Source organism: Pseudophryne corroboree, chromosome 3 (genome assembly GCF_028390025.1).
Source record: "Pseudophryne corroboree isolate aPseCor3 chromosome 3, aPseCor3.hap2, whole genome shotgun sequence".
Taxonomy (NCBI): Eukaryota; Metazoa; Chordata; class Amphibia; order Anura; family Myobatrachidae; genus Pseudophryne; species Pseudophryne corroboree.
The window spans coordinates 683,260,913-683,278,478 of record NC_086446.1 but is presented as its reverse complement, the minus strand read 5'-3'; the positions used below and the strand labels follow the sequence as shown (position 1 = coordinate 683,278,478).

Sequence of the window (17,566 nt, the reverse complement as noted above, 5' to 3'; positions counted from 1 at the left end):
GGGGCGTCTAAATCCCCCCACTTCCTTTTCTACACAGACAGTCGCAAAAAAGAGACAATTACCAGCAGTATTGCAGTCTGATGAAGCAGACACTGAAGATTTACCTCCTTTAGAGGAGGGAGAGGTTGACCTGGACTCAGACACTAAATTAATTCAGGAATACGCAAAGATTGAGTCTGAGGAGTTAGACGCACACATACGAGCAGTGCACCAGGTTTTACAAATTACGGATTCTGGTCCGACTCCTCCGCAACCTTGCTTTTATACAAAAAAATAACAGAGTGCTATTTCTTTTCCTGCCTCTGCTGAAATAGATAACCACTTTTCTCTAACGTCCTAGTGGATGCTGGGAACTCCGAAAGGACCATGGGGAATAGCGGCTCCGCAAGAGACTGGGCACAACTAAAAGAAAGCTTTTAGACTACCTGGTGTGCACTGGCTCCTCCCACTATGACCCTCCTCCAAGCCTCAGTTAGATTTTTGTGCCCGGCCGAGCTGGATGCACACTAGGGGCTCTCCTGAGCTCCTAGAAAGAAAGTATATTTTAGGTTTTTTATTTTACAGTGAGACCTGCTGGCAACAGGCTCACTGCAACGAGGGACTAAGGGGAGAAGAAGCGAACCTACCTGCTTGCAGCTAGCTTGGGCTTCTTAGGCTACTGGACACCATTAGCTCCAGAGGGATCGACCGCAGGACCCGTCCTTGGTGTTCGTTCCCGGAGCCGCGCCGCGCCCTGAGCAGCAATAAAAACACCTTGGCTGGCAAAACAATCACAATATATAGCCCCACAGGCTATATATGTGATAATTACCCCTGCCAGAATCCTTAAAAAAGTGTGAGAAAAGTCAGCGAAAAAGGGGCGGAGCTATCTCCCTCAGCACACTGGCGCCATTTTTCCCTCACAGCTCCGCTGGAACGAAGCTCCCCAGCTCTCCCCTGCAGTCTACATACAGAAAGGGTAAAAAAGAGAGGGGGGGCACTAAATTTAGGCGCAGTAAATATTATAGCTGCTATAGGGGACATAATTCAGTTAGTCCCTGCATTATATAGCGCTCTGGTGTGTGCTGGCATACTCTCTCTCTGTCTCCCCAAAGGGCTTCTGTGGGGTCCTGTCCTCTGTTAGAGCATTCCCGGTGTGTGTGCGGTGTGTCGGTACGGCTGTGTCGACATGTTTGATGAGGAAAATTATGTGGAGGCGGAGCAAATGCCTATAGAAGTGATGTCACCCCCTGCGGGGCAGACACCTGAGTGGATGGTTTATGGAAGGAATTACGTGCAAGTGTCGACTCCTTACACAAAAAATTTGACGACATGCCAAATGCGGGACAGCCGGCTTCTCAACTCGTGCCTGCCCAGGTGTCTCAAAGGCCATCAGGGGCTCTAAAACGCCCGCTACCTCAGATGGCAGACGCAGATGTCGACACGGATACTGATACCAGTGTCGACGACGATGAGTCTAATCTAATGTCCACTAGGGCCATTCGTTGCATGATTGAGGCAATGAAAGAGGTGTTACACATTTCGGATATAAACCCAGGTACCACTAAAAAGGGTATTATGTTTGGGGAGAAAAAACTACCCGTAGTTTTTCCCCCATCTGAAGAATTAAATGAAGTGTGTGAAGAAGCGTGGGCTTTCCCCGATAAAAGATTGGTAATCTCTAAAAAGTTACTAATGGCGTTCCCTTTCCCGCCAGAGGATAGGGCACGTTGGGAAACACCTCCTAGGGTGGATAAAGCGCTCACATGTTTGTCTAAAAAGGTGGCACTTCCGTCTCCGGATACGGCCGCCCTGAAGGAGCCTGCGGATAGAAAGCAGGAGGCGATCCTTAAGTCTGTATATACACACTCAGGCATTATACTTAGACCAGCTATTGCGTCAGCATGGATGTGCAGTGCTGCCGCTGCATGGTCAGATTCCCTGTCAGAAAATATTGACACCCTAGACAGGGACACTATTCTGCTAACCATAGAGCATATAAAAGACTCAGTCTTATACATGAGAGATGCACAGAGGGAGATCTGCCGGCTGGCATCTAAAATAAGTGCATTGTCCATTTCTGCTAGGAGAGGCTTATGGACTCGGCAGTGGACAGGGGATGCAGATTCCAAAAGGCACATGGAAGTTTTGCCTTATAAGGGTGAGGAGTTATTCGGGGATGGTCTCTCGGACCTAGCTTCCACAGCAACAGCTGGGAAGTCAGCATTTTTACCCCATGTTCCCTCACAGCCTAAGAAAGCGCCGTTTTATCAGGTACAGTCCTTTCGGACCCAGAAAAACAGGCGAGGAAAAGGCGGGTCTTTTCTGTCCAGAGGCAGAGGTAGGGGAAAAAGGCTGCAACAAACAGCAGGTTCCCAGGAGCAAAAGTCCTCCCCCGCTTCTTCCAAGTCCGCCGCATGACGGTGGGGCTCCACAGGCGGAGCCAGGTACGGTGGGGGGCCGCCTCAAAAATTTCAGCGATCAGTGGGCTCGCTCACAGGTGGATCCCTGGATCTTTCAAGTAGTATCTCAGGGGTACAAGCTGGAATTCGAGGCGTCTCCCCCCCCGCCGTTTCCTCAAATCTGCCTTGCCAACAACTCCCTCGGGCAGGGAGGCTGTGCTAGAGGCAATTCACAAGCTGTATTCCCAGCAGGTGATAGTCAAGGTGCCCCTACTTCAACAAGGACGGGGTTACTATTCCACACTGTTTGTGGTACCGAAACCGGACGGTTCGGTGAGACCCATTTTAAATTTGAAATCCTTGAACACATACATAAAAAAAATTCAAGTTCAAGATGGAATCGCTCAGGGCGGTTATTGCAAGCCTGGACGAGGGGGATTACATGGTATCCCTGGACATCAAGGATGCTTACCTGCATGTCCCCATTTCTCTGACGTCCTAGTGGATGCTGGGACTCCGTAAGGACCATGGGGAATAGCGGCTCCGCAGGAGACAGGGCACAAAATAAAAGCTTAAGGATCAGGTGGTGTGCACTGGCTCCTCCCCCTATGACCCTCCTCCAAGCCTCAGTTAGATTTTTGTGCCCGGCCGAGAAGGGTGCAATCTAGGTGGCTCTCCTGAGCTGCTTAGAATAAAAGTTTAGTTTAGGTTTTTTTTATTTTCAGTGAGTCCTGCTGGCAACAGGCTCACTGCATCGTGGGACTAAGGGGAGAAGAAACGGACTCACCTGAGTGCAGAGTGGATCGGGTTTCTTAGGCTACTGGACATTAGCTCCAGAGGGACGATCACAGGTTCAGCCTGGATGGGTCACCGGAGCCGCGCCGCCGTACCCCTTACAGAGCCAGAAGAGACGAAGAGGTCCGGTGAAATCGGCGGCAGAAGACATCCTGTCTTCAGACTAAGGTAGCGCACAGCACCGCAGCTGTGCGCCATTGCTCTCAGCACACTTCACACTCCGGTCACTGAGGGTGCAGGGCGCTGGGGGGGAGCGCCCTGAGACGCAATATAACAGTATATACCTTAGGTGGCAAAAAGAATACATCACATATAGCTCCTGGGCTATATGGATGTATTTTAACCCCTGCCATTTTTACACAAAAAAGCGGAGATAAGGACGTCGTGAAGGGGCGGAGCCTATCTCCTCAGCACACAAGCGCCATTTTCCCTCACAGCTCCGCTGGAAGGACGGCTCCCTGACTCTCCCCTGCAGTCCTGCTTCAGAATCAGGGTAAAAAAGAAAAGGGGGGGCATTTTTGGCAGCAAATAACGATAATAACAGCAGCTATAAGGGAATAACACTTATATAAGGTTATCCCTGTATATATATATATATAGCGCTGGGTGTGTGCTGGCAGACTCTCCCTCTGTCTCTCCAAAGGGCTAAGTGGGGTCCTGTCCTCTATCAGAGCATTCCCGGTGTGTGTGCTGTGTGTCGGTACGCGTGTGTCGACATGTATGAGGAGGAAAATGATGTGGAGGCGGAGCAGTTGCCTGTGTTGGTGATGTCACCCCCTAGGGAGTCGACACCTGACTGGATGATTGTATTTAAACAATTAAGTGATAATGTCAGCAATTTGCAAAAAACTGTTGACTACATGAGACAGCCGGCAAATCAATTAGTGCCTGTCCAGGCGTCTCAGACACCGTCAGGGGCGCTAAAACGCCCGTTACCTCAGTGGGTCGACACAGACCCTGACACAGATACTGAGTCTAGTGTCGACGGTGACGAGACAAACGTAATGTCCAGTAGGGCCACACGTTACATGATCACGGCAATGAAAGAGGCATTGAACCTTTCTGACACTACAAGTACCACAAAGAAGGGTATTATGTGGGGTGTGAAAAAACTACCAATAGTTTTTCCTGAGTCAGAGGAAATAAATGAGGTGTGTGATAAAGCGTGGGTTTCCCCCGATAAAAAACAGCTAATTTCTAAAAAATTATTAGCATTATATCCCTTCCCGCCAGAGGTTAGGGCGCGTTGGGAAACACCCCCTAGGGTAAATAAGGCGCTCACACGTTTATCTAAACAAGTAGCGTTACCGTCTCCTGATACGGCCACCCTCAAAGAACCAGCTGATAGAAGGCTGGAAAATATCCTAAAAAGTATATACACACATACTGGTGTTATACTGCGACCAGCAATCGCCTCAGCCTGGATGTGCAGTGCTGGAGTCGCATGGTCGGATTCCCTGACTGAGAATATTGATACCCTGGATAGGGACAATATTTTGTTAACTATAGAACATTTAAAGGATGCATTACTATATATGCGTGATGCACAGAGGGATATTTGCACCCTGGCATCAAGAGTAAGTGCTATGTCCATCTCTGCCAGAAGAGCGTTATAGATGCGACAGTGGTCAGGGGATGCGGATTCCAAACGGCACATGGAAGTATTGCCGTATAAAGGGGAGGAGTTATTTGGGGCTGGTCTATCGGACCTGGTGGCCACGGCAACGGCTGGAAAATCCACCTTTTTACCCCAGGTCACTTCACATCAGCAGAAAAAGACACCGTCTTTTCAAACTCAGTCCTTTCGTTCCCATAAGTACAAGCGAGCAAAAGGCCACTCCTTTCTGCCCCGGGGCAGAGGAAGAGGAAAAAGACTGCACCATGCAGCCGCTTCCCAGGAGCAGAAGCCCTCCCCTGCTTCTGCGAAGTCTTCAGCATGACGCTGGGGCTTTACAAGCAGACTCAGATATGGTGGGGGCCCGTCTCAAGAATTTCAACGCGCAGTGGGCTCACTCGCAAGTGGATCCCTGGATTCTACAGGTAGTATCGCAGGGGTACAAACTGGAATTCGAGGCGTTTCCCCCTCGTCGGTTCCTGAAGTCTGCTTTACCAAAGTCTCCCTCCGACAGGGAGGCAGTTTTGGAAGCCATTCACAAGCTGTATTCCCAGCAGGTGATAATCAAGGTACCCCTCCTGCAACAAGGAAAGGGGTATTATTCCACGCTGTTTGTGGTACCGAAGCCGGACGGCTCGGTGAGACCAATTTTAAATCTGAAATCCTTGAACACTTACATAAAAAGGTTCAAATTCAAGATGGAGTCACTCAGAGCAGTGATAGCGAACCTGGAAGAAGGGGACTATATGGTGTCTCTGGACATCAAAGATGCTTATCTCCACGTCCCAATATACCCTTCTCACCAAGGGTACCTCAGGTTTGTAGTACAAAACTGTCATTATCAGTTTCAGACGCTGCCGTTTGGATTGTCCACGGCACCTCGGGTCTTTACCAAGGTAATGGCCGAAATGATGATTCTTCTACGAAGAAAAGGCATTTTAATTATCCCTTACTTGGACGATCTCCTGATAAGGGCAAGATCCAGGGAACAGTTAGAAGTCGGAGTAGCACTATCTCAGGTAGTGTTACGTCAGCACGGGTGGATTCTAAATATTCCAAAATCGCAGCTGATTCCAACGACACGTCTACTGTTCCTAGGAATGATTCTGGACACAGTCCAGAAGAAGGTGTTTCTCCCGGAGGAGAAGGCCAGGGAGTTATCCGAGCTAGTCAGGAACCTCCTAAAACCAGGCCAGGTCTCAGTGCATCAGTGCACGAGGGTCCTGGGAAAAATGGTGGCTTCTTACGAAGCGATTCCATTCGGAAGATTCCATGCAAGAACGTTTCAGTGGGATCTACTGGACAAATGGTCCGGATCGCATCTGCAGATGCATCAGCGGATAACCCTGTCGCCAAGGACAAGGGTGTCTCTCCTGTGGTGGCTGCAGAGTGCTCATCTACTAGAGGGCCGCAGATTTGGCATTCAGGATTGGATCCTGGTAACCACGGATGCCAGCCTGAGAGGCTGGGGGGCAGTCACACAGGGAAGAAACTTCCAAGGACTATGGTCGAGTCAGGAGACTTCCCTACACATAAATATTCTAGAACTAAGGGCCATTTACAATGCCCTAAGTCAGGCAAAACCCCTGCTTCTACACCAGCCGGTACTGATCCAGTCAGACAACATCACGGCGGTCGCCCATGTAAACCGACAGGACGGCACAAGAAGCAGGACGGCAATGGCAGAAGCCACAAGGATTCTCCGTTGGGCGGAAAATCACGTACTAGCACTGTCAGCAGTGTTCATTCCGGGAGTGGACAACTGGGAAGCAGACTTCCTCAGCAGGCACGACCTCCACCCGGGAGAGTGGGGACTTCATCCAGAAGTCTTCACACTGATTGTAAATCGTTGGGAACGGCCACAGGTGGACATGATGGCGTCCCGCCTAAACAAAAAACTAGAGAGATATTGCGCCAGGTCAAGGGACCCTCAGGCGATAGCGGTGGACGCTTTAGTGACACCGTGGGTGTACCAGTCAGTTTATGTGTTCCCTCCTCTGCCTCTCATACCAAAGGTACTGAGAATAATAAGAAAACGAGGAGTAAGGACAATACTCGTGGTTCCGGATTGGCCAAGAAGAGCGTGGTACCCGGAACTTCAAGAGATGATCTCAGAGGACCCATGGCCTCTGCCGCTCAGACAGGACCTGCTGCAGCAGGGGCCCTGTCTGTTCCAAGACTTACCACGGCTGCGTTTGACGGCATGGCGGTTGAACGCCGGATCCTAAAGGAAAAGGGCATTCCGGAGGATGTCATCCCTACGCTGATTAAAGCCAGGAAAGATGTAACTGTAAAACATTATCACCGCATATGGCGGAAATATGTTGCTTGGTGTGAGGCCAGAAAGGCCCCAACAGAGGAATTTCAGCTGGGTCGATTTCTGCACTTCCTACAGACAGGAGTGACTATGGGCCTAAAATTAGGCTCCATTAAGGTACAGATATCGGCTCTGTCGATTTTCTTCCAAAAAGAACTAGCTTCACTACCTGAAGTTCAGACATTTGTAAAAGGAGTGCTGCATATTCAGCCCCCTTTTGTGCCTCCAGTGGCACCTTGGGATCTCAACGTGGTGTTGCGTTTCCTAAAATCACATTGGTTTGAGCCACTAAAGACCGTGGATCTAAAATATCTCACGTGGAAAGTGGTCATGTTATTGGCCTTGGCTTCGGCCAGGCGTGTATCAGAATTGGCGGCTTTGTCATTTAAAAGCCCTTATCTGATTTTCCATATGGATAGGGCAGAATTGAGGACTCGTCCCCAGTTTCTCCCTAAGGTGGTATCTGCCTTTCACTTGAACCAACCTATTGTGGTGCCTGCGGCTACTAGCGACTTGGAGGATTCCAAGTTACTGGACGTAGTCAGGGCCTTGAAAATTTATGTTTCCAGGACGGCTGGAGTCAGGAAAACTGACTCGCTATTTATCCTGTATGCACCCAACAAACTGGGTGCTCCTGCTTCTAAGCAGACTATTGCTCGCTGGATTTGTAGCACAATTCAGCTGGCGCATTCTGCGGCTGGACTGCCGCATCCTAAATCAGTTAAAGCCCATTCTACAAGGAAGGTGGGCTCATCTTGGGCGGCTGCCCGAGGGGTCTCGGCTTTACAACTTTGCCGAGCTGCTACTTGGTCAAGGGCAAACACGTTTGCAAAATTCTACAAATTTGATACCCTGGCTGAGGAGGACCTTGAGTTCTCTCATTCGGTGCTGCAGAGTCATCCGCACTCTCCCGCCCGTTTGGGAGCTTTGGTATAATCCCCATGGTCCTTTCGGAGTTCCCAGCATCCACTAGGACGTTAGAGAAAATAAGATTTTACTCACCGGTAAATCTATTTCTCGTAGTCCGTAGTGGATGCTGGGCGCCCATCCCAAGTGCGGATTGTCTGCAATACTTGTACATAGTTATTGTTAACTAAAGGGTTATTGTTATGAGCCATCTGTTGAGAGGCTCAGTTATGTTTCATACTGTTAACTGGATATGGTATCACGAGTTATACGGTGTGATTGGTGTGGCTGGTATGAGTCTTACCCGGGATTCAAAATCCTTCCTTATTGTGTCAGCTCTTCCGGGCACAGTATCCTAACTGAGGCTTGGAGGAGGGTCATAGTGGGAGGAGCCAGTGCACACCAGGTAGTCTAAAAGCTTTCTTTTAGTTGTGCCCAGTCTCCTGCGGAGCCGCTATTCCCCATGGTCCTTTCGGAGTTCCCAGCCAGTGGCAAACGCAGGATTTGCATGGGGGGGTTTCCAGAACTGGGCGGAGCCAATCACGGGGGTGGGGACTGAGATGACCCAGTATATGCTGGGTCCGTAAAACTAGTGTGTCTGTGTGTGTGTGTGTGTGTGTATATATATATATATATATATATATATACACAGATATCAACACACACACATATATATATATATATATACATATATATATATATATATATATATATATATACATACACACACACATACATATACACATATACATAGCATATTAATAATAATAATAATTTTATTTATAAAGCGCTCTTTCTCCAACAGGACTCAAGGCGCTTTACAGACATCAAAAACAATACACATGATACAGAGGACTTAAGTAATACAGCAATAGATAAGCCACACAGACATAAAAGAAAACCTTAAGCACACAGAAAGCATAATACAGGATTGGTGTAGGCATTTTGGGTAATTAAACATGTATATATATATATATATATGTGTACACACACATACAGTACACATATATATATACACACATGTATATATATATCATGTGTGTGTGTGTGTGTGTGTTTGTTTATATGTATGTATGTATATACATGTGTATATATGTATGCACATGGATATATATATGTACTATAATTAAAATAAAGTAAACTTTTATTGCACTTGCAAGTGCCACCAGGAAGAAAGCAGGCTGCAGAGGACGCTAGACAGTCATTAATAATACTCATGCAGCAAAAAAAAAATAATAATAATTTTTTTTTGGGTGGAGGGGGGTTTCTGGGTACTCGGAAACCCCCCCTGGGTGCGCCACTGCCAGCATCCACTACGGACTACGAGAAATAGATTTACCGGTGAGTAAAATCTTATTTATTTCAGCATGGAAGCACCCTGATAAGAAATTTCAGGTTACCTGCAGGCTTTTGTTTGCCTATTTTTTCCAGAGGACAGTAGAGCAAAATGGGAACCACCTCTTTTAGAGGTAACAGAGGCTGTGGTAATGCGGCAACCACAACTTCCTTGCAACAGGACCCTAAGCCTGCCACTAAGCCCACAGCATGACGGGCTACCCTCCCTCCCGGGGGATCCCAGGGGGGGAGCTCGTTTGCTGAATTTCAAACAAGTTGGTCGGAAACCTGCACAGTTGCCTGGGTAAGAGTTATTATTGTCCACGGTTACAGACTAGATTTTCAGGTCAAACCTCCTCTGAGATTTTTTACAACAGGTATACCAGTTTCACAGGAATGTCAAGATTCCCTTCTCCAGGCAGTACGAAGACTCTTGGAGATAGGAGTCATAGCTCCAGTACCTCTCCAACAGCAAAAACAGGGATTTTATTCCAGTTTATTCGTAGTACCAAAGCCGGACGGCTCGGTGAGACCCATCCTGAATTTAAAGGATCTCAATCCCTTTTTAATATGGAGTCCCTGCGCTCTTATAATCGGTCTAGAAGCAGGGGACTTTCTTGTGTCAATAGACATCAAGGACACTTACCTCCATATACCAATTTGGCCTCTGCATCAGAATTTTCTCAGGTTTGCGGTAATAGATTTACATTTTCAATATCAAGCCTTGCATTTCGGTCTTTCTTCAGCGTCTCGGGGCTTTACAAAGGTAATGGGAGTGATGATGGCGCAATTAAGATCTCAAAGGGTGAATGTTGTTCCCTACTTGGACGATCTTCTCCTAAAGTCCCAGTCAGAAGAAACGTTAGTACACGACATGAGAATACCCCAGACTTTTCTCGTAAGACACGGCTGGATCATAAATGTCCAAAAGTCTCACAGCTGACATAGTGGATTCAGTTCCTAGGAATAATCATGGACACTGTGCAGCAGAGGATTTTTCTCCCTCAGGACAAGATTCAGTCCATTCAGGAGTTGGTTCGTCTGGTCCTGCAACATCGCAAAGTATCTATACATCTGTGCATTCGACTTCTAGGGAAGATGGTAGCTGCCTTCGAGGCAGTACGATACGGCAGATTCCACTCCAGGCCATTTCAACTAATTGCTTTGGTGGCTGAACACGACAAATCTGTGGTCATGAATTGGGTGCTCCTCACAACCGATGCCAGTCTCCACGGATGGGGAGCGGTGACCCTGGATTGCCAATTCCAGGGCATCTGGACTCCACAAGAACGGAATCTACCTATCAATATACTAGAACTTTGGGCTGTCTACAATGCTCTCCTATTGGCTTTTCATCTCCTACGGGGACGTGCAATATGCGTGCAGTCGGACAACGCCACAGCAGTGGCATACATAAATCGGCAGGGTGGAACCCGCAACAGGACAGCTATGAAGGAGGTAACCAAGATCCTATTATGGGCCGAAAGGTATGCAGTAGTGATATCGGTAGTGTTCATACTAGGAGTGGAGAACTGGGAGGCCGATTACTTAAGTCGTCAGGATATGCACTTTGGCTCGGTGGATCAAATTTACGATTAGGCACGCTTATCTCGCATCCTCTCTTCCTCCACCGAGTGCGGTTTTGGCCCACTCCACTAGATCCGTCTGGTCTTCCTGGGTGGCTGCTAGAGGAATTTCTCTGACACAGTTGTGTAGAGCAGCAACTTGGTCGGGGAAACATACGTTTATCAAATTCCACAAATTTGATACCTTTGCAGCCTTGGCTTCTGAGTTTGTCCGAGCAGTGTTTCAGGACTCTCAGTGCTTTCCTGCCCATGATGGGAGCTCTGGGACGTCCCCACCATAAAGATCCTCCAGTGTCCCCTAGTGAATGAAGGTGAAAACGGGATTATGGTACTTACCGGTAAACCCATTTCTCCGATTCCACAGGGGACACTGGACGCCCTCCCAGCGCTGGGCGTTTTCTTGTTTTTTCTTTGAGATTGTTAGTGAGTTCTCTCCGGTTCAGTTGACTGGTGACAATTACGGTTCTGTTCTAGTTTGTGTTAACCTTGTTTTACTGTTTCTGTATTTTCACCTCCTCCTCTGTTCGAGTATGTCGAGCCGTCTCCTCTCGGGCTCAGTTTTCAAACTGGTCTGTAGGGGGGGGCATAGAGGAGAGGAGCCAGTCACTTTTCTAAACAATTTAAAGTGTCAGGCTCCCACTGGACCACCATCTATACCCCACTGTAAAGATCCTCCAGTGTCCCCTGTGGAATCTGAGAAATGGATTTACCGGTAAGTACCAAAATCACGTTTTTAAAGCACGTTGACCTAAAGAGTTGCATGGCACATTACAGAAAATGTATGACAACGCTTATTTATTATGGCTGCACCTGTCGGAAAGTCCATATAGAATAAATACAGTGTTCTTGAGACAGAAGCATCAATAAGCCTTTTGCATTTAGTATTCTACATATGCATAGAATAGATCACAGCCAATTGACCCTGAACACATGGAGTTTGCTGCGCCATATCAGAAACTGTTAATAATACTAATAACACAAGCAGCACAGCGGTCCTGGACAGACACAAGCAGCACAGCGGTCCTTGACATACACAAGCAGCACAGCAGTCCTGGGCATACACAAGCAGCACAGCGGTCCTGGACACACTCAAGCAGCATAACGGTCCTGGACACACATAAGCAGCACAGCAGCCCTCCACATATGTAAACAGCAAAGCGGTTCTGGAGTAACACTAGCTGCACAGTGGCAACGGTAAAGCAGTGCTGCAGACACACTAGCAGCTCAGTGGTCCTGAAGAAACGCACAAACAGCGCAGCGGTTCTGGAGAAACGCGCAAGAAGCTCAATGGTCCTGGAAATGCGCACAAGCAGCGGCCTTGGAGACGCGCACAAGCAGCGCAGCGGTCCTGGAGATGCGCACAAGCAGAGCAGCAGTCCTGTAGGTTCGCACAAGCAGCGCAGTGGTCCTGGAGGCGCGCACAAGTAGCGCAGTAGTCCTGGAGGCGTGCACAAGTAGCGCAGCTGTCCTGGAGGTGCGCACAAGCAGCGCAGCAGTCCTGGAGGCTCGCACAAGCAGCGCAGCGGTCCTGGAGGCTCGCACAAGCAGCGCAGCGGTCCTGGAGGCTCGCACAAGCAGCGCAGCAGTCCGGGATGCGCGCACAAGTAGTGCAGCTGTTCTTTAGGTGCGCACAAGCAGCACATCGGTTCTGGAGGTGTGCACAAGCAGCACAGCGGTCCTGGAGATGCGCACAAACAGTGCAATGGCTCGGGAGGCACATTAGCAGCACTGGGACCTTGAATTTACTGCTTTTTTATTAAATGCATTTTTTTTGTTTTCCTTAATACTTTCTAAAATGCTGCTTTCTTTAATAATTACTTCCTCTGCATTTCCTTTTACATTCCTTTACCGCATTAATAAAACTTGTGGGACTCGCCTGTATATCAGTGCAAAATCCCCCTCCTTCTTTATTACTGACTGTATTTTACAATTTGCATTTATAATGTTCCTTAACTGTTTGATTCTTAATATCCTTCATTAGACTAACCTTTTTATTTCCCGTTCCCCAATTGTTTTTTATTATTTCTCACCCTGTTCTTACTTCTCTGCGCTTTCATATACTGTAACTTGCTTGTACATGTGGTGTTGCTCCTCCGTCAGTGGTGCCTAGTGTCCTCTAGTCTCAAGGGGGGGTACTCATGGAGCGATCGCTGCTTAAATTCTAAGCAATCTGACTAGATTGCTTAGATTTTAAGCATCAATCACTCCGTGTGTACCCCTCACAGCGATAGCGATGCGCAGCCCCGCCCAACGCTATCGCTGGTGCTAGATTGGCCTGCATGCAGGCCAATCTAGCAGTTTGCTCACTTCACCCGCTGAGTGAAATGAGCCCCCCCCCCACTTCCCCCGCACGCTCAGCACACATCTCTCCCTTGGGGGTCTATTCATAAAGAAATCACTTTGATGCAATGTATAGCTGTAATAAGTAGCAAATCATGTATACTCACCCTTCCGACGATGCGCTGCGGTGTCTGGGGCTCCTGCGGTGAGGTCATCCCCAGCGGTCCCTCCCTGCGATGCGTGGAGTCCAGCGGCGGGTCCCTTTGCGCATGCGCAGCTTGTTGGCCTCCCGGCAGGCCGCAGTGGTTGCTGGGAGGTCGGGGGGCGGAGCCAGCGCTAGGTGCCGAGCAGAGAGCAGGGAAGCATTGAGCTTCCCTGCCGTCTCCGCACCACAGTTCAAGTTACGCCGTCCTGAGATGGCGAACCTGAACTCCATGGAGAAGCGGAAAGCAGAGCTTTCCGCACCTTTATGAATCGCACTCACCATACAAAGGTATGGTGATGCGATTCAGGCACAGAGCAGGGGTACCGCTGGAGAAGTCAGCGACTTCTCCACGGTAACCCGCTCTGTGAATTGCAGTAGGCAGAGAAAAGCCCTGTTTAACGCAAAACAGGGCTTTTTACTGCTACATGAATAGACCCCTAGATCTGCCCGTGAATACTATAAAATAAAATTAAGCAGGCATCGCTAACCACCCTGAGCGAACCGCTCAGCACACATCTCCCCCCCCCCCTCCCCCCCACTCAGCACAGTGCGATGTGTGCTGAACGTGCGGGGGGAGCGGGAGGGGCCGTTCATTTCACCCAGCGGGTGAAGTGAGCGACCTGCTAGATTGGCCTGCATGCAGGCAAATCTAGCACCAGCGATAGCGATGTGCGGGGCTGCGCATTGCTATAGCTGTGAGGGGGTACACACGGAGTGATCGCTGCTTAAAATCTAAGCAATCTAGTCAGATTCAGCGATCGCTCTGTGAGTACCAAATGTCCCTGTCAGCATGGTGAGCCAGTAGAGAAGGAGCCTTTCCGATATCATCAAGTGAAATTGCAAATGCTTCTGTCCATTTTAGGCCTTTGATTTCAACTAAAGAATCCACCAAATACGTTGAATTTACTGTGACAAACTATGAAGTATGAAATAGAATTGTATTTTCAGAGAAGCAATGTTTACAAACCTATTGCTTATACTTTTCTTTCCACTGGAAGACTGAAAATATAATCACAATAAATGACAAATCATCTGTTTCTAGTGGGGAGATACACATTTCCTAGTTAACTTGCATTGTTATGTAAACGAACATTCCTCACTTTAATCTGTGTCTTCGGAACAACAGTGTTTCTCTGTACATAGAGCAAGCAGACTGGTAGAACATAGGTCAGTGTGTTTATTTACAAGTGCCCTGATCAGTGCAGTTCTACTTTAATCTGCCATCTTTAGAAGTGCAGCGGAAAACCCATTGAGTCTGTGGTCGTCTTTCTATTTCCTTTGCAGCACACAATAGAGTAACCGTGACAAAAGGTGTTACATGAAACAGTTGCGAGTATGTGCTGCCTTTGTCTTGCTGCTGCTGTTCTGCCAGTAACTACCTCCTGCTGTGACTGGGCTCATACATCTTTAATATCCATTTTATTATTCATAATGGAGACATTTCTTGAAACACAGCTAGAGGAATATAGTTGCTGTGTTCACATACTGTAGATGGCGAGGATGTTCCATTAACCAGGGAAAGCTAAAGAACTGTGTTTTTAGCACATCAGCTGCTGTTTACTTTGCTGTACCTATAGTAATGTGGATTTTTGTTTCTTTTTGTGGTGGAAGAGTTGACACTGAGATGCAATTTCTCAATTTTTGAGCTCAGTAACCCAGACCTGCATATACAATACAAGATTTAATATTCTCTTTTAATTACAATGGGTTAATTTTTATACATGAATTGTGTTTACCTACCGGTGCCATGGATTGTTCATTTATGAATTTTTGCCTGTTCCACCCACTGTTAATGCCATTAGCTGGCCAGCACCGCACACTGGACCCTAATCAGGTTTGGATTGCGGATTCTGCTAAAAAGCGGACTCTGCGATAGTTTGTCGCATGCTGGGGGCCGCCCAGCGCAGGGCAAGGCTGCCCAGCATGCTACATGCCGCCCAGCGACTGCAATGTAATTGAGATCGCGCCACAATTACATTGTGGTCGCAGCAAGTGTGAATGCCCCTTGCCTTTTTTCCATTGGAAGGGCATGCTCGTTACATTATGCAGCTGCCCTCTCGTCGTCATCGCCCCCCGCTGTCAATCAAAGTGTAATCGCACCCCTCCAATTGCGATTATTGTACTGTTGCGATCTGACCTAAATAGGGGCCACTGTGCATGTTTCAGAGTTGTCACATTTTATCTCTTCATGATGATACTGTCAGACAGTATGAATAAGGGAATGTGGGACTTAATAGATCCCCACCAACCCTGGCTTGTCAGGTGCTGCACATTCATTTCCTGCACTGAAAACACCAGCTGCCTTGGAATAAATTGTGTGGTCCTGCTCCTGGCTTCTTGTAAAGTTGGATGTTGCCTGGGACATAAAGGGCACGATTCAATTCAGTGACAGTTGAATAGCACCGGAAATTAGCTCCTGACGCTATTCAATTCAGGGCTTTGGTAAGCGGAGAATGACCGTTCTCCCGGACTGAACAGTGTGTTGTCGGGAGAACGGTCATTCTCCGACTTAAGTGCCCGGTGCGACGCTGTTTTCACCACGCTAAGGGCAGAAATCAGAATTGCCCTGGCACTTTTGTCGGATTTATGCTCGCACCTCCCGGGGGTGCGAGGAGAGATCCCGTTGTTAAGTGTCACATGGCGCTGTCTTGAATAGCGGCAGGAGCTAATTCCCGGCGCTATCAACTGTCACTGAATTGAATCGTGCCCATCGATGGTTCTGAACAACCCATTTACTGAATGAATTGATTCACTAGTTGTTGGTACATAAATAGCTGTGGTTTTGGAACATCAGCATATTTATTTAGGATTATGAGCCTGGTCTGTTTTGTCCATTTAATTTATTTTCTAGTTAGCATAGGTAGATTGTGACGTATACCTTGGTGTTATCTACCTACCAACATCCCAAATATAAAAAGAAAATGCAAATTTGTGATAAAGAAAAACTGATGTCAACGTGCCACATCTAAAATTGTAAATAACTACGCTTACATTCCTTGGTCACACCTACAGCATATAAACCACACCCCTTATTCATGTAGGACAGGGGTGGGGAACCTCCGGCCCGCGGGCCGTATAAGGCCCGCGAAGCCGTTTGGTCCGGCCCACCCGCTCCTCTCAGTGAGACACGCCGCCGCACAGTCCGGCGGCAGCGTGTCTCAGCTGTCACCACACGGAGGAGAGCGCGGCTATTGTCGGGCGGCGGCGGCGTGTAGGACTTGAAACCAGCCGCCGGTTCGTGAGCCAATCAGAGCTCGCGGACCGACAGCCAATCAGGAGCCGCAGCTGCCGGTCCGTGAGCTCTGATTGGCTCTCGAACCGGCGGCTGGTTTCAAGTCTTACACGCCACCGCCCAACATAGCCGCGCTCTCCTCCGTGTACCCGCCGAAAGGAGCGGTAAGCGGGACGGGGGGGGGGGGCATCTGTATACCTGGCACTGTGGGAGTCATCTGTATACCTGGCACTGTGGGAGTCATCTGTATACCTGGCACTGTGGGGGCATCTGTATACCTGGCACTGTGGGGACATCTGTATACCTGGCACTGTGGGGGTCATCCGTATACCTGGCACTGAGGGGCATTTGTATACCTGGCACTTTGGGGGCATCTGTATACCTGGCACTGTGGGGACATCTGTATACCTGGCACTGTGAGGGGCATTTGTATACCTGGCACTGTGGGGACATCTGTATACCTGGCACTGTGGGGGCATCTGTATACCTGGCACTGTGGGGGCATTTGTATACCTGGCACTGTGTGGGGCATTTGTATACCTGGCACTGTGTGGGGCATTTGTATACCTGGCACTGTGTGGGGCATTTGTATACCTGGCACTGTGGGGGCATTTGTATACCTGGCACTGTGAGGGGCATTTGTATACCTGGCACTGGGGGGGGCATTTGTATGCCTGGCACTGTGAGGAGCATTTGTATGCCTGGCACTGTGAGGGGCATTTGTATGCCTAGCACTGTGAGGGGCATTTGTATGCCTGGCACTGTGGGGGCATTTGTATGCCTGGCACTGTGAGGGGCATTTGTATGCCTGGCACTGTGGGGGCATTTGTGGATCTGGCACTGCACTATTGGGGGCATATGTGTATCACGTCCCATTTTAACTGGCCACACCCATTTTTTTGGCGCGCGCGGGG

The 17,566-nt window shown here is 48.6% G+C and overlaps 1 protein-coding gene across 2 annotated transcripts in view; it reads left to right on the top strand.

Moving 5' to 3' along the window:
- PCGF6 (polycomb group ring finger 6) overlaps nucleotides 1–17,566 on the top strand; it is a 182,842-nt gene that overhangs the window by 103,765 nt on the left and 61,511 nt on the right. The window lies entirely within an intron of this gene.